The 15,727-nt window shown below is 46.1% G+C and overlaps 1 pseudogene; it reads right to left on the minus strand.

Annotated features, from left to right (window-relative positions):
* Positions 1 to 11,809: 11,809 nt before the first annotated feature.
* LOC119535489 lies at positions 11,810 to 12,712 on the minus strand (annotated as a pseudogene).
* Between the last annotated feature and the right edge of the window lie 3,015 nt (positions 12,713 to 15,727).

The following is a 15,727-nucleotide window of genomic DNA, read 5'->3' on the forward strand; positions in this document are numbered from 1 at the left end:
TTTAGCTTTACACTCCAATGAAAGAAACTCAAGGAAGATTGGTTTTCACCCCACATCTGTTGAGACGATGAACTTGAGATATTCTTCTGCCCTCCGAGCCCCAAGTCAGAGTTCCTGGGGGCCTCTGAGGAAGCAAGAGCTGGCCACGGTGTATTCAGTCTTGCTGAGCAGGAAGTTTCCAATGGGCCTTTGAAGCCAGTCAATGCCCATGTCCTCAGCAAACGTCACAATGGGTTATAAAGGTGAGAGATGGCCTGTGTTCACAGTAGTTGGCAGGGTACACTTTTCAAGAAGACTGTCTGGACTAATTATAGTCATGCCACTCAGAGAACAGTCAGCCTTAGACCCCAGATCAGATTCTGCTCAGGGGAAAAGGAGGCCCCGGTGACTCCGAGGCCTCCAGCTGGTAAATCCCCCATGTGCAGGCCTCCCGACCCACTGTCCATCATTCAGCACTTGATAACGTAGCAGGGGCCTTAGACCCACCGTCCCGTCAGGAGGCTTCATGTCCATGTCTGTTGGCCCCGGTACAGGTATGCTTGTACCAGGCTGGTGGGATGAGCTGCCTGATGCCATGGAGAGGTCAAACTTCACAGAGCAGAGGACATCTGCAGGGAGGCTTAGAGGAAGAATTGGAGTTTTCCAGGTGAGCTTGGGGCATGGGGCAGTGCAGAGAAAGGGCATTGTATTACACAGGGATTGGCCTTATTGGTTCCTGAGGAACTAGAGGCTATAGTGCTAAGCCTGGCCTGAGGCAAGATAGGGGTGGGAGGGGGCTCTCCTGAGACCTGTCACCAACCCACATGACCAGGGGGCATCAGAAAAAGCAATTCCACCACAATTGACCTGGCCCAGGAAGCCTCTGCAAGTCTGAGACACCAGGGAGGCTGGGGAATGCCCTTCAGGGTGATCAGACCACAACAAGCACCCAGCTAGGGTAGCTTCTGCATTCCTGTGGGTCCAAGACCCCTCCTCCACTGAGAGACACCTGGAGGCCCATCCTGGGGAAAGCCCTTCGCTTCCACAAGCAGCAACAGGAAGGATCAGTGGGAGCCCAGCAGCACCGGATAAACCAAGCAGACAAAAATAACACTGGAAAGGCTCTGAAAGTTAAACTGTCAGTGGAACCAAAGTCCACAAAAGCAGCTAGGAGTTGCATGCTAAGCCTAAACAGGGTGAATGTCAGATAAAATAAATGATTTCAATAGGACCCATAGTCTCCTAATATAGTACCCAAAATGTGCAGGATCTAAGTGAAAACCACCCAACATTCCAAGAACCAGGAAAATCACAACTTCAGTAAGAAAAGACAATTACCATTGCCAACACCAAGATACATGAGATGTTGGAATTGCCTGACAAGGATTTTAAAGCAATGCCGCTAAAATGCTTCAACAACAATTATGAATTCTCTTGAAACAAATGGAAAAAAATAGAAAATCACAGTAAAGAAATAGAAGTTATTAAAAAAAGATCCAAATGGAAATCACAGACCTGAAAAATATAATAACAGAAATGGAAAACTCACTGGTGGTCACAAAAGAGTGGACAGAAGATAGAATTAGTAAATTGAGGATAAATAAGTAGAATTCGCCAATCTGAAAACAGAGAGAAAACAGACTTAAAAAAACAAACCCCCAGGGACCTGTGGGACAATAAAAAAACATGACCCAACATTTGTATTATTGGAGTCCCAGAAAAAGAGAAGTAAAAGAGTGGACTGAAGAACATTTTAGGTAATAATGGCTGAAAACTCCCCAAATTTGGCAAAAGTCACAAATTTCTAGATTAAAGAAAATAGGTGAATCCCAAACAAGATAAAGAAGAAAGAAAAGAATCTGCCAAGACACACCGTAATTAAACTTGTGAAAACTGAAGCAAAAAAAAAAAAAAAAAAAAATCTTGAAAGTGGTTAGGAAGAAATCATGTACTACCCATAGGAGAACCCCGTACTGAATGACAGAATATTTTATATTAAGTCACAGAGGCCAGAAGAAAATGACCCAACATTTTTCAAGTTTTGAAAGAAAAAAACTGAAAACCATGAATTCTATACGTGACTGTGCCAGTTTGAATATATCGTATCCCCCAATTGCCATTATCTTTGATGTAATCTTGGGTGGGCAGTCATATCAGTGTTGACTAGATTGTAATTCTTTGAGTGTTTCTTTGGCATATGCCCCACCCAGCTGTGGGTGATGACTCTGATTGGATAATTTCCATGGAGGTGTTGCTCCTCCCATTCGGGGTGGGTCTAAGTTTATCAGTGGAGCCATATAAAGCAGCTGACAGAAGGAACTCAGTGCAGCTGTGAGTGAACTTTTGAAGAAGAGCTACAGCCAAGAGGGACAGTTTGAAGAAAGCACAGGAGCATATGAGAGACATTTTGAAGACAGCCATTGAAAGCAGACTCTTGCTCCAGAGAAGCTAAGAGACGACACATATACCAAGTGGAACTAAGAGTGATATTTTTGAGGGATTGTGGCTACAGGGGAATTATGCCTTAGGACTGACCATGACTATAGTTGATTTTGATGGGATCTTGTACTTAACTAGAACAGATATTGGTACCAAAGAAGTGGGGTGCTGGTGCTGCTGAGTTTGCAAATACCAAACAAGTTGGAATGGCTTTTTAAATGGATAAGGGGAAGATTCTGGAAGAATTGTGAGAAGCTTGATAGAAAAGGCCTAAACTGCTTTGAAGAGACTGTTTGTGGAAATATGGACTCTAAAGATACTTCTGATGAGACCTTGAACAGAAATGATGAATGTGTTGTTGCAAACTGGAAGAAAGGCGATCCTTGTTTTAAAGTGGCAGAGAATTTGGCAAAATTGAGTCCTGATGTCAGATGGAAGAATTTGAAAGCGACAACCTGGAATATTTAGCTGAGGAGATCTCCTGAATACATGTGGAGGATGTAACCTGGCTTCTCCTTGCAGCTTATAGTAAAATGTGAGCAGAGAGAGTTAAACTTAGAACTGAACTCTTGGATTCAAAGAAACCAAAAACTGATGGTTTGGAAAATTCCAGGCTTCCAGTGGGTGGATCCCCAGAAGGTACAGCCCAACATGAGGATTTAACCAAACATGGAACCCAGCTGCCATTTCAGTACAAGTCAAGATTGGAGATAGAGTTATCCAGAAGGGATTTGTGGAAAGTCCTATTGTCTGATGGATTTGATCCCTGTGTGCTTCATGCGAAGCCAACAGAATTTTTGTGAGATCTTTATAGACAGAGATGCTGCCAGTCTGGACTGGAGGAGACAGACAAAGAACAAATTGAAGGAAAACTTTCTTCAAAGACAGAGCCATGGAGGTTGAGGTCTGGAGTCAAGAGGTCTCAGGCTGGGAGAGCGGAGCAGCCCACACTCATGGAAAGGGTGAGTTTGCCCTGGAGGTCAAGGGCGGGCCTTCTGCCTCAATGCTCAGGGAATGTTCTGCCACTCCAAGCCCCAAAGAAGGTGGAGCACATTCCCAGGGATTTGGGGAGAGCCTGGCTGCCACCACACTGTTATGAAGGGGTTGAGCATGTGTCCCGGAGATGGAAGGGAATCCGGGTGCTGCCCCAATGTTTGAGGAGGGTGGAGCTGAGAAGTTGGTCTCCCCAAGTGTGGATATGTTGGAGCACTCACCCAAGCATTTGGAGAGGAAAGGGCTGCTGAAAAGGCCTTTAGGAAGGGTTAGACTCCCCCTCTCTCAAGCCCCAAGGATGCAACGTCTTTCTGTTAATGACTCTCAGACTTTGAAATCTAATGGAGTTTGTCCTGCAGGTTTTAGGAACTGTTTTGGTCCTGTTAACCCTGTTTCCCTTTCAGTTTCTCCTTATGGCATTGGAAATGTTTATCCTATGAATGTCCCTCGTTTGTATATTGGAAGCACATAACTTGTTCTAAGTTTACAGGTCCACTGTTGGGGGGAATTTTGCTTTAGGACAGACCATGTTTGTAACTGATTTTGATGGGATCTCATATTTAACTATTGCTACTGAAATGATGTAAATTTCTGTGATGTTGTGGGATGAGTGTATTTTGTATATGGAAAGATAATGTCATTTTGGGATCCAGGGGGTAGAATGTGCCAGTTTGAATATTTTGTGTCCCCCAAATGCCATTATCTTTGATGTAATCTTGTGTGGGCAGATGTTATCAGTGTTGATCAGATTGTAATTCTTTGAGTGTTTCTGTGGAGATGTGCCCCACCCAGCAGTGGGTGATGACTCTGATTGGATAATTTCCATGGAGGTGTTGCTCTGCCCATTCAGGGTGGGTCTAAGTTGAGTCACTGGAGCCATATAAATGAGCTGATGGACAGGGGGATCTCAGTGCAGCTGAGAGTGAACTTTTGAAGAGGAGCTACAGCCAAGAGGGGCACTTAGAAGAAAGCACAGGAGCTGCAGATGAGAGATATTTTGAAGACAGCCATTGAAAGCAGACTCTTCCTCCGGAGAAGCTAAGAGAAGACAAATACCCCAAGTGCAACTAAGAGTGACATTTTTGAGGAACCGCAGCCTAGAGAGGAACGTCCTGGGAGAAAGGCATTTTGAAACCAGAACTTTGGAGCAGATGCCAGCCACGTGCCTTCACAGCTAACAGAGGTTTTCCGGACGCCATTGGCCATCCTCCAGTGAAGGTACCTGATTGTTGATGCATTACCTTGGACACTTTATGGCCTTAAGACTGTAATTGTGTAACCAAATAAACCCCCTTTATAAAAGCCAATCCATTTCTGGTGTTTTGCTTTCTGGCAGCATTAGCAAACTAGAACAGTGACACTATCCTTCATGAATGAAGGAGAAATAAATACATTCTCAGTGGAAGGATAATTAAACAAATTAGTTGCTAGAAGGGCTACTCACAAAGATTATTTAAAAAGTAAATTTCACACTGAAAGGAAATAGTAAAGGAAAGAATGAGGTTTAAGGAAGGAAGAAAGAACAGCCAAAAGAGCAGAAATATGAGTACATACCATTGACTCTCCTTTTCCTCAAGAGTTTTATAAATCCTCTTTGAAGACTGAAACAAAAATTACAATACCATGTGAGACTCAAGACCATGATATTTAAAAAAAAAAAAAAAGACCGTGATATTTAAAATTGGAGATGACCTATATGGAAGTGAAGTTTCCACAGTTCACTTGAAGTGGTAAAATATTGATACCAGTAGACCCTGATAAGTCACATATTCATATTGTAACAACCAGAGCAACCACTACAAAACCATGCAAAGAGTTAATTCAGTATTGCTCAATAAATTAAGATGGAGTCCTAAAATGCTCAAGTAACCCACAGGAAGGCAAGAAATAAGAAACAGAGGATGAGGAGCAGAGAAAACAAATAAAAAATTGCAAACTTCAGACCTAACACATCAACAATTACTTTGAATGCAATGGTCGAACTACACCAATCGTAAGACAGATTAGGAGAACGGATAAGAAAACAAGACCCAATTATATGCTGTTTACAAGAATCTCATTTTAAAGTCAATGATATATATAGGTAGAAATAAAAGGATGAAAAAAGATATAATATCAAAACTGTAATTTAAAAGAAAAAACAAGTTGCTGTATTAACATCCAATAAAGCAAACTTCAGAGCAAGGAAAATTACTAGCGACAAAGAGGGACATTATATAATGAAAAAAAGAATCAGTTCACTAGGAAAGCATAACAATCCTAAATGCACCAAACAACAGAGTCTCAAAATACATGAAGCAGAAACTGAAAGATCTGAAAGTAGAAATACACAAATCTGTAATTATAGTTGGAGACTTCAAAACTCCTTTCTTGAGAACTGATTGAATAGGAAATCAGCAAGGATATACAGGTTCTGAGCCACACAACCAACCAAAAGGATCTAAGTGATGTTTACATAGAGAACACTCTGTCCAACAACGACAGAATACACATTTCTTTCTCAAGCACCCATGGAACTTTCACCAAGACAGACAATATCCTGAGCCATACAACAAATCTCAACAAATTTAAAGTACTTGATACCAGACAGAGTGTGTTCTCTGGCCATAATGGAATCAAACTTGACATCAATAAAAGAATGACAACATAAAAAATTCTCTAAATGGGAAATAAAAAATATGTAAAACTGAATGAAAATGAAACAGACCAAAATATGTGGGATGTAACTAAAGCTGTGCTGAGAGGGAAATTTATAACACTATGTACTTAAATTAGAAATGGGGAAAAGTTTCAAGTCAATGACCATAATGTGCCCTGGACTGGGTTGCAGGAAGGAAGGCTCCTTGTGTCCCCATGCTCCAGCAGCCCACAAGCTCTGGAAGCATCGTGAGCCTCTGATGCTGCATGGTGCCTTGGGATGGATACCCTTTGTGAGCACAGGTAAGACACCCATTTGAAGATGCTCCTCTGCAAGGAGTGGACTGAGACCTGACATTCGAGCCTCTATAAACTGGGCATGCAACATGCAACAACACTGATGAAATTTACAGTCATAACATTGGGTCAAAGGCACAGATGCTAAAGAGCACATACTATATAATTTCATTTACATAAATATCGAAACAGGCAAACTTGCCTATGGCAGTAGAAGGCAGAATGGTGGTTATCTTTGGAGAGAAGGTGGGTGCTGGATGGAAGGGAACCCCACCGGGCCTTCTGGGATACTAATGCTATCCTCTTTCTTCACTTGTGTGTGCTACTCTGTGAAAATTAATTAAGCTGCACTCTTTCTATGTCCGTTTGACTTCAAAGTTCATTTTATAAAAATTTTATCCTTAAAAGCTGGTGAAACTCAGGCTTCCTATGTTGTACTGGAAAAGTCAGCATTCCTCAAACTGATGAGAGAGGTGGACTGGTGTCTGAGTTTCCTAGTCCTGCCATAACAAAGTACTACAAACTAGGTGGCTTAATATGACAGACATCTCTGACAATTCTGGAGGCTAGACGTCCAAGCCAAAGTGTCCACAGGGCCATGCTCCCTCTGAGGTCTGTAGGGTCCCGGCGGTGGCTTGCCAGCAATCCACAGAATAACTCCATCTCGGCCTCCTGCACATGGTTATCTTCTCTGCATCCAAATTTCCTCCTTATACAGACTCTAGTCATACTAGATGTGAGCCCTCCTTCATCTACTTTGGCCTCATCTTAACTAATCAGATGCAAAGATCCTATTTCCAAATAGGGTCACAGTCACAGGACTGGAGATTAGGACTTGAACATCTCTTTGGGGGAGCAGCTGCAATCCAACCCATAAAACCAGAATCTCAGGTCCTGGGGCAACTGCACAACTCAACCTGACACTCTTGCTGGACCACCAGCTCTACTGTATGGTCAGGTGAAGTCTGTGTCCTTGTAGGGAATGCCTCAGACACAGACAGAGCCGTCTGTCTGTCCAGCTTGGAGTAGGGCAGGAAAGAGAAAGATGGGGAAAAAAAGTTGCTCAAAGCTTCTTTTTGCAAAGAACAAAGGGAGACCTGTTACATGTTTCAGTCAGCGGAAAGGACTTTTCTCTCCTTTGGGGAGCCATGGCCCGGTTTCACAGACCATATCTGGTCACCTGGATTCTAACACTACATCTAGTTGATTAGTGGATTAGGACAATACAGCAGCCATTGATTGAGTGCCTACACTTTGCCACGCACAATGCAAAGTACTTGCCACCATAGCTATCATTTGAAGGCCTTGTATTTCCAGTTTCCCCTTTACTGAAGCCCCAGAAAACTACTGACACTCTTTTATACCCACAAACTTGTGTTGGCCAGGATGGGAGAGTCACATGTGCCATCAGTGCCAGGCCCATCCAATATGGGCCCCAAAGTGTACAAATCCAGCCATGTGGCCCGGCTGGCACTCTGCAAAGAAAGCTCGCCTTGGAGATGAGAGCTGTTGATGATTAAAGGGCAGCTCCTATATTTAAGAGCCAAAGACGAGTCAGATGGTCCTAGTGGTTTGGAAATGAACAGATGCAGGAGGTTGAGGGTCTTCCCCCAGAGGAGGGAGCCAGACATTGCTATGGGCCCAGGGTTGCCACTTTCTCCTCTGGGCTGTAAGAGTGGCCCATCCCCATTTTATAAATTAGGAAGCACAGGTTCAGAAAAGTTTAGTGACTCGGCCACCTTCAGGAGACAGGCCTGAAAATAAATATGAAAAGTTTGCTGTTTCCTCATCACCTTTCTGTTCATTTCATTTAATTTTATTTTGGTTCTGTTTCTTTCTCTTGGGGCACCAGGCTATCGAGCATGGGAGGCTGCTAGAATCACCCTGTCATATTGCAAAGCCTGGGTCCTTTCTGTGGCTCTGAGAGGTCTTCTGTACAGACTATCCTCCGGTGAGCCATTTCCTGTGAACTGGTTCCCTCATTGCACACTTTGCCCTCAGTTGATAGGGAGATCCCAGCTGAACTTGGATCTGTCAGTACCACTCGAGTAGGACTAAAAAGAGCAGGAGGCTGAGAAAATTGTGAGGGCGTATTGACCCCTAGTGGTCACAGTAACTTACTACATCAGGGCATATATGATCCTTGCTAGTTATACAGCTTGTGAAATGGTGTTGGTTTCAAGAAATCCTGAAACACCTGCTGGGATGAGCCTGTTTAACTGCAGCGTCTTGATCTCTTTGTCTGTGAAATGCAGCAGCCCAGCGGCAAGGCACACTGGAACGCAAACAGGAGCCCAGATGAAGGAAAGTTGAGAGGGTGGAAGAGAGTTTGCAAATGTCCCCAGACATAACAGGGGCTCTGAGTAGGGTAGACCAACTACCCAACACAAATGGGTTTAGCTCGCCAATGTCCCCTCAGATTAGGAAATGCAAGCCGGTAGGTGAGAGTCCATAGTGGGCTCCGAGGCGACATTGCTGCTCCAAGCCAGGAGAGGAGAGCTCGGTTTATTTATGGCTGTTCCAGCCAACGTTTGGGAAGCTGGCAAGCAGCAGAATTTGCCCACAGAAAAGAGGAGACTGGCAAGATCTTGCCAGATCCTGGGAGCTTGGCCGGCTGGTCCAGTGGGAGCAGGCCAGGATGGAGATCCGGGGGCCTGGGCAGGGACAGCAGGTAATGGGCAGGTGAGATCCAGAGCTCCACCACACTCAGCAGACAGGGGTCCGCGGAACCCAGGAATTCTCAGCTGGGCCTTTCCTGGTCACAGCTGGCTCCAGCCCAGGCTGGAAGGTTCTGGACAGGTCAGGATTGACTACATTCGGTGCAAGAGTCCCTCAGCCGGCTGAGGTGTGAAAGGGGAAGCCAGGAGGTCTATTTAGATGTGAAGCAAAGGTACTAGAGAAAAGACCAAGCTTGTGGCTACAAATCAGCAATTTGGGATAAGCCGCTCCTTTTCTGGAAGCCCAGTGGCTGGTCCATCTAAAAAGGTTGAGTTCCTTATGATGTTGGGGGTGTGCCTTAAACTTCTTTGGGTGCTGTGTGTGGAGTCTGTGTGTGGTGCTGGTGTGGTGTGTGTGATACTGTGTGTGATGCTGTGTGTGGTGTGTGTGGAGCTGTGTGTGGTGCTGTGTGCGATGCTATGTGTGGTGCTGTGTGTGGTGTGTGCGGAGCTGTGTATGGTGCCGTGTGTGATGCTGTGTGTGCTGCTGTTTGGTGTGTGTGTGTGTGTGTGTGTGTGGTGCTGTATGTGGAGCTGTGGATGGTGCTATGTGTGTGTAGCTGTGTGTGATGTTCTGTGTGTGGTGCTGTGTGTGTAGAGCTCTCAGTGTGCATCTGTGTGTTTAGAGCTGTGTGTGTAGAGCTCTCAGTGTGCATCTGTGTGTTTAGAGCTGTGTGGTGCATGTGTATGGTGCTGTGTGTGTTGCTCTGTGTGATGCTGTGTGTGGTGCTGTGGTGTGTGTGTGTGTGGTGCTGTGTGTGTTGCTGTGTGTGTGGCGCTGTGCATGAAATGCTGTGCACATTCACTTCTCCGACTGCTGCCTAGATGTACTGCATCAGGCCTGGTGGCAGATGCTAAGACAGGAACAAAACCCAGCGCAGTTTGCTACTGGCCTCACAGCTTATGGGGAGGACAGCTATGTCCCTGCATAGCCCCTTCCTGGGAGCAGGTGCTGAGGTGAGGTCTGCTGGAGGAAGGGTGGCTGTGGACCTCAATGTGTGGCCGCCCCACAGGCCAGACAGGTTGAGCAGAGGAACGGCTACCAATAGACAGGAGCTCTAGGGCTCACAAAGGAAGCAGCAATTTCCAAATAGGAAGCCTTCACCCAAGTCAAGGAGGTGCAGGGCAGTGGGGCCTGGCTCTGAAGCACCCCAGAAGCCCCAGGGAAAAGGAGACCTCCCCCTGGCCAGGCTGTCTTGTCTTCTTTCCATGCATCCCCTCCCACTCCCTCCTGTCTCCCCTCTGGGTCTGGGCCAGGGAGACGCTCGGCTTCAAGGCCCACGGAAAACTTCAGCCCTGACCAGGGCCTGCCTGTCCTCCATGTTGAACTGGGCTTGTTTTCTACAGCTGAAGCTGTCTGGGGGGTGATTTATCATTAAAAAATGATCAGGGAAGTACCTGGGTCTGCCTGAGCGGGCACCCAGAGTTGGCTCCCCCTGAGCAGGCAGAAAGGGGCAAGAGGGATAAGAGAAGTTGCTCTCAGAAGAGCTACAAGCCCCACGGGGCCCACGTGCAGGTACGTGTCCTGGCAAGGGTGGGCAGGTGTCTCTAAGCTGCCCAGAGGACCCAGGACCCTGGCGCTCCTAGTCAGTGAGTGGAGTTGAGCTGAGGGAAGACCCCTGGGAGACAGGGGGATGATCCTACCCTTCCATGAAATGCAAATCCCAAGAAAATCACTTCTTGAGAAGTGATTCAATCTGAGAGGATCCAATCAACTAACAGTTGTGAAAGCGCACATGCTGTCCCCATGTGCATGTAAAGATCAAAGAGAAAACCAGTCATGGGAACATTTAGAAAGCATTTTAGCATCACTTCTGAGGGGCTGTCAGAGCCCTGCAGGGCCAGCGTGCTGTAGAGCTGGGAGCTGGTGACCCCAGTTTTTCTTTGCTGCTCTCCACGTGGCTGGAAGCCAGGTTGGGAGCCTGCGTGCCCCTGGCTACATTTCTCCAATGGATTACCATGAAGATTGAAGAAAAGTTTGCATAAAAAGAATGCGTGCAAAATCCAGATGCAGAAAGCTTTCCATAAATGGTGCTGCATTATCTTCATCATCATTGTCGGTGTTGGGTATGATGAGTCTTTGACAACACAGAGCCAGGGAAGGGGCATGGGCTTGGCCGTGGAAGAGAATTGTGTGTACATGTCCTTGTGTACGTATGTCTGTGCCAGTGGTACACACACACACACACACGCACACATATATCCTGGGTTTCGCTGGCTTCTGAAGAGCCATTTTAAAGTATTAAAGGCACCCAAGAAGGGAAAAATCTTACTGGGGATTGGACAAGTTTCCAGGAGAGTGAAAAGCAAGGTCTCTTTCTTTCTCTCCCCACTCTGCAGACCCAAGCAGAAGCTTCTGTTTCTCACCTTTCTTTGGCAGTTCACAAACAGGGTTTCCTCAAACAGTTTTTTCTAAGCAGCTTTTTGTGTTCTGGGTCCCCAGTAACAACATCTCAGAGGCGGGTTTTGGGCTGGCTGGTGCTGATGGGAAGTCTCAGGAGAAATCCCTCATAGATACAATAGGGGGTAAAATTTCCCCAAGCCTTCTTAGACTAAATTCTAGAGTACAATTACTTTAATCTAGGAGCTGCTGATTCTTTTCTCCACCAAGTACCCCTTGGATGGTCCAATAATTAGAGAAATGGCTGGGATGCCATTGCCTTGAGCTGAGGATTTAATACATCCTTGTGTGACTCTCCCAAGACTGCTACTCTCTGAGTTCCCTGTTGGCAAAGCTGGCCACAGGGTCAGGAACATGAGGCTCCCTGAGATTCAGAGTGTGAGAGTCAGCGTGAGAGGGCTGGGCTTCCTTTCTTACGGCACCGTTGAAAGGAAAGTTAGACTACTGGAATAAAATCATTGAGGAGAAACACTGAGTTGAGGAGAAAGATCTGATCAGCAGACAAGCGACCTAAGGTAAGAATGAAGCTTAAGGACACCTGCTGGCCCATCCTGGGGAAAGTGCTCGCCAACTGGGGCAGCTTGGTCAAATCTGGCTGTGGAATGGCTTACTGTCCCTGAATGGTTAGGTCTCTAGAGGTGGTCCCTCCTCGCTGCCTGTGCCTTACCTGTCCTGAGCACCTGCAAAAGTGACCAGAGAACTGGACGGCTTGGGCCAGTGCAGGATGGTCATGGCCTTTGGGAGGGACTCCAACATGACCACACAGATCTGTTTGACACACTCAATAGCGCTGGCCTCTCAGTTGAGTTGGGGAGCATATCCCCTGCCACCTGGACATGGGTCCCTGTACTCTCTCATATTTCCTTGCTCTTGCAGCCCCCCTTCCCAATGAGAGAGCCACACTGACCAGTGGGGACCACCAGCTTCAGGGTGACCGGGATCTACTGGCAGCTGTGCTATTGGTCATTGATGATGTCCTCTTCCAGTTTGTCAATGATCGTAGCAAAGGCTTTAAAGATGGCGTTAGTGGGTCCAGCCAAAGTGATAATTCTCTCAGGATAATTCCATTCTGAGATGTTGATAACGTGCACCACTCTCCTCGTGCATCTTCTTAACTGGTTCTCCTTTCCTTCCGATGGTACCACATAAATAGCCGGATGGTGAGAGTGGCATTTAATCCACCTTCAATCACACTGGTGTCCAGGTTGAACAGTGTTCTGGGGAGCTGGACTTTGAGTGGTCGAGTCATTGGTCACTGTTGGGTATGAAAGCCAGAAACTGCAGGTGCAAGGCGACTATGGGGAAAAGGGGAGCTGCTGGGAAGGGGAAGGATGGGAGGCCGGGAGTGGGTAGAGGGGGAAGGGGGGTGTGGAGGAGGAGGACAAGGAAGGAGGAGAGACCCCAGGGCAGGCAGGAGAGGGTGCAGGCTGCAGCTTCTCCAGCTGCTTCCCCTGCTGGTCTGGGACTAGACTTTGTTTTTAAGAGTGGTTTTAGGTTTACGAAAAATGAGCAACTAGTACAGAGTGTTCCCACAAATCCCATGTCTCCGCCCTCAGTTTCCCCTATTATTACCATCTTGCATTAGTGTGGTATATTTGTTACAATTGATGAACCAATATTGATACGTTATTATTAACTAAAGTTTATAGGTAGGGCTCACTTTGTGTGGTACAGCTCTGTGGGTTTTGACATATGCATACCATATACCTACCATTACAGTATCGTATGGAATAGTTTCACTGCCCTAAAAATGCCCTGGGCTTGACCTATTCATCCCTCCTCCCCTCAATCTCTGGAAACCACCAATCTTCTAAATTGTCTCTGTAGTTTTGTCTTTTCCAGAATGTCATAAGTTTGAAATAATCCAGTATGTAGCCTTTTCAGACTGGCTTCCCCACCCCCCACCCTTAACAATATGCATTTAAGGTTCCTCCGTGTCTTTTTGTGACTTGAGAGCTCATTTCTTTCTATCACCGAATAATACTCCACTGCATGGATGGACCACAGTTTGCCCATTCCAAGAGAGTGTTTCAGGTTGGTGGAACTGTTCTGTGTCCTGATTGTGGCCGGGTTACTTGACTCTATGTATTTGTCAAAACTCATAGAACTATATATGCTCCCACTCAAAAAAAAAAAAGGGATTTTACCTATGTAAATTAAAAAATAAATACAAAATATTAGGATTGGTTCCTGAACTGTGGCTCATCAAGTGACCTGAACAATATTAATATGTAGCCTTTATTGAGCGTTTAATCTGTGCAGGCATTATCTCATTGTCCTCAGAATGACTAGTGAGGTGGATATGACAAGATAGAGCCCCATGGTGGAGCTGAGAAAACTGAAGGAGGCTAAGAGGGCTTAAGATATGACCATGGCTGGTAATCACACAGCCATAAATTAACCTGAGATCCGTTAGACTGTGAAGCCTGAGCATCTCGAGGAGGACACAGGAAAACATCCCACCAGCCAGCGCAGCTCTATTGACAAATCTTTACCCAGGAGGTAGTGAGGCTCAGGTCCACAGGGGGCAACAAGTAAGTAATCTTTGTGTGAATGCAAAGATGTGCTAGGGTAAGGCTTTGGGAAGACGAAGAGAATTACTGGTGTTTTGTTCGCCATTACTTGAAGAAGCCCTTTTTGCTTCCCTTATCGGGGGGGTGCAGTGCTGAGGGAAAGCAGAGCTCCTAGAAGACACTTTCCTTTCCTGGCTCTAGGGAAGCCTCTGCTCATCGAGGGGATGGTCCTTGGAGGATGACAGCAGCTGCAATTCAGAACCATCTTTCTCTTGCCCTCCCCGCCTATGTTAGTCAGGTTTCTGTAGGGAAACAGAATCAACAGGAGATATATGCAAATATGAGATTTTGTAAAAGTGTCTCACACAACTGTGGGGATTCACAAGTCCAAATTCTGTAGGGACAGGCTACAAGCTGGAAACTCGGATGAAGGTTTTTGATTAATTCCCCAGGAGAGGCTGGCTGGCTGAAGTAGAGATGGAAATTCTCTCTTCTGACTGCTGAAGTCATTACTTCTTTTGAAGCCTTCAGCTGGTTGGATTAAGCATCTCTCATTGCAGAAGACACTCCCCTTAGCTGACTGTAGATGTAATCAGCCATAGATACAATCAACTCATTGATGATTTAATTTCATGAAATATTCTCACAGTAGCAGTTAGGCCAGTGCTTGCTTGACCACACAACTGGCCAAGTTGACACATGAAACCAACTGTCACACAGCCCCAGGGAGACTTGATGGGTGGCAGTGATTCTGGGTAAGTGGGTCTGCTCTTTTGAGTGTGTGTGTGTGTGTGTGTGTGTGTGTGTGTGTGTGTGTGTGTGAGTGTTTGTCTGAGGTCTTCCTTATCACCCTCAAAACCCAACAGGTTTGTGTGGCATGGGCTGGACCAAGAGTGGTTGGGACCACATGGCGTCAGGGGCCTCCCTGCTCCTCAGCAACACAGCAGGCCCAAGACCCAGAGGGACGTCTGGGGACCCCAAGGACCTTCCCATGGCCCAGGCTGGGGTGTGACAGGAGTAACCAATGGAAAATGGACCTAACAACATGCCAGAGAGTTGAGAGAGTTGTGGGTTTGAAGACACATTTACCACATGTTTTAATTTCCCAGCTGCTTAAACAAATACCATACAATGGGCTGACTTAACAACAGGATTTTATTGGCTTATAGTTTCAGAAGCTAGAGGGCTGGCTTCCTCCTGGGGTTGGTGCCTTCTGGCTGGCTGGCAATCCTTTAGGGTCCTTGGCTTTTCTGTCACATGGCAATGCACATGACATCTTCTCCTTACTCTTCAGAGGTTCCGTTGACTTCCAGCTTCTGCCTGCTACCCATGGCTTCTCCTTTCTGCCTGCGTAAATCATCAGTTCTCTCTTTAAGGCCTTCACATGACTGATGAGACCTTACTGAAGGCCATTTCCTTTGTTAATTGTAGATGAAATCGGCCATAGATGCAATCAACTGACAAATGACTTAAACCTACACCATAGCCCAGCCGAGCTGGCACATGATTTAAAGAAAATAATGTGGGAAACACATTTTGCACAGCTGAGATGGTGGTTGCAAATTCCCATCGGCTCCACCAGGGGTTGGCAAATTACTGCCTGCAGGCTAAATCTTGCTCAGCTGCTGTCTGTGGCTGCCTTACTGCTGCACCCACAGAGCTGAGATGTCTGAGAGGCACTGGCACACAAAGTTGAAAATATTTACTTTATGATAAAATTTGCAGACCCCTGGGCTACCTTATCCCCATTA

Source organism: Choloepus didactylus, chromosome 5 (assembly GCF_015220235.1).
Source record: "Choloepus didactylus isolate mChoDid1 chromosome 5, mChoDid1.pri, whole genome shotgun sequence".
Taxonomy (NCBI): domain Eukaryota; kingdom Metazoa; phylum Chordata; class Mammalia; order Pilosa; family Megalonychidae; genus Choloepus; species Choloepus didactylus.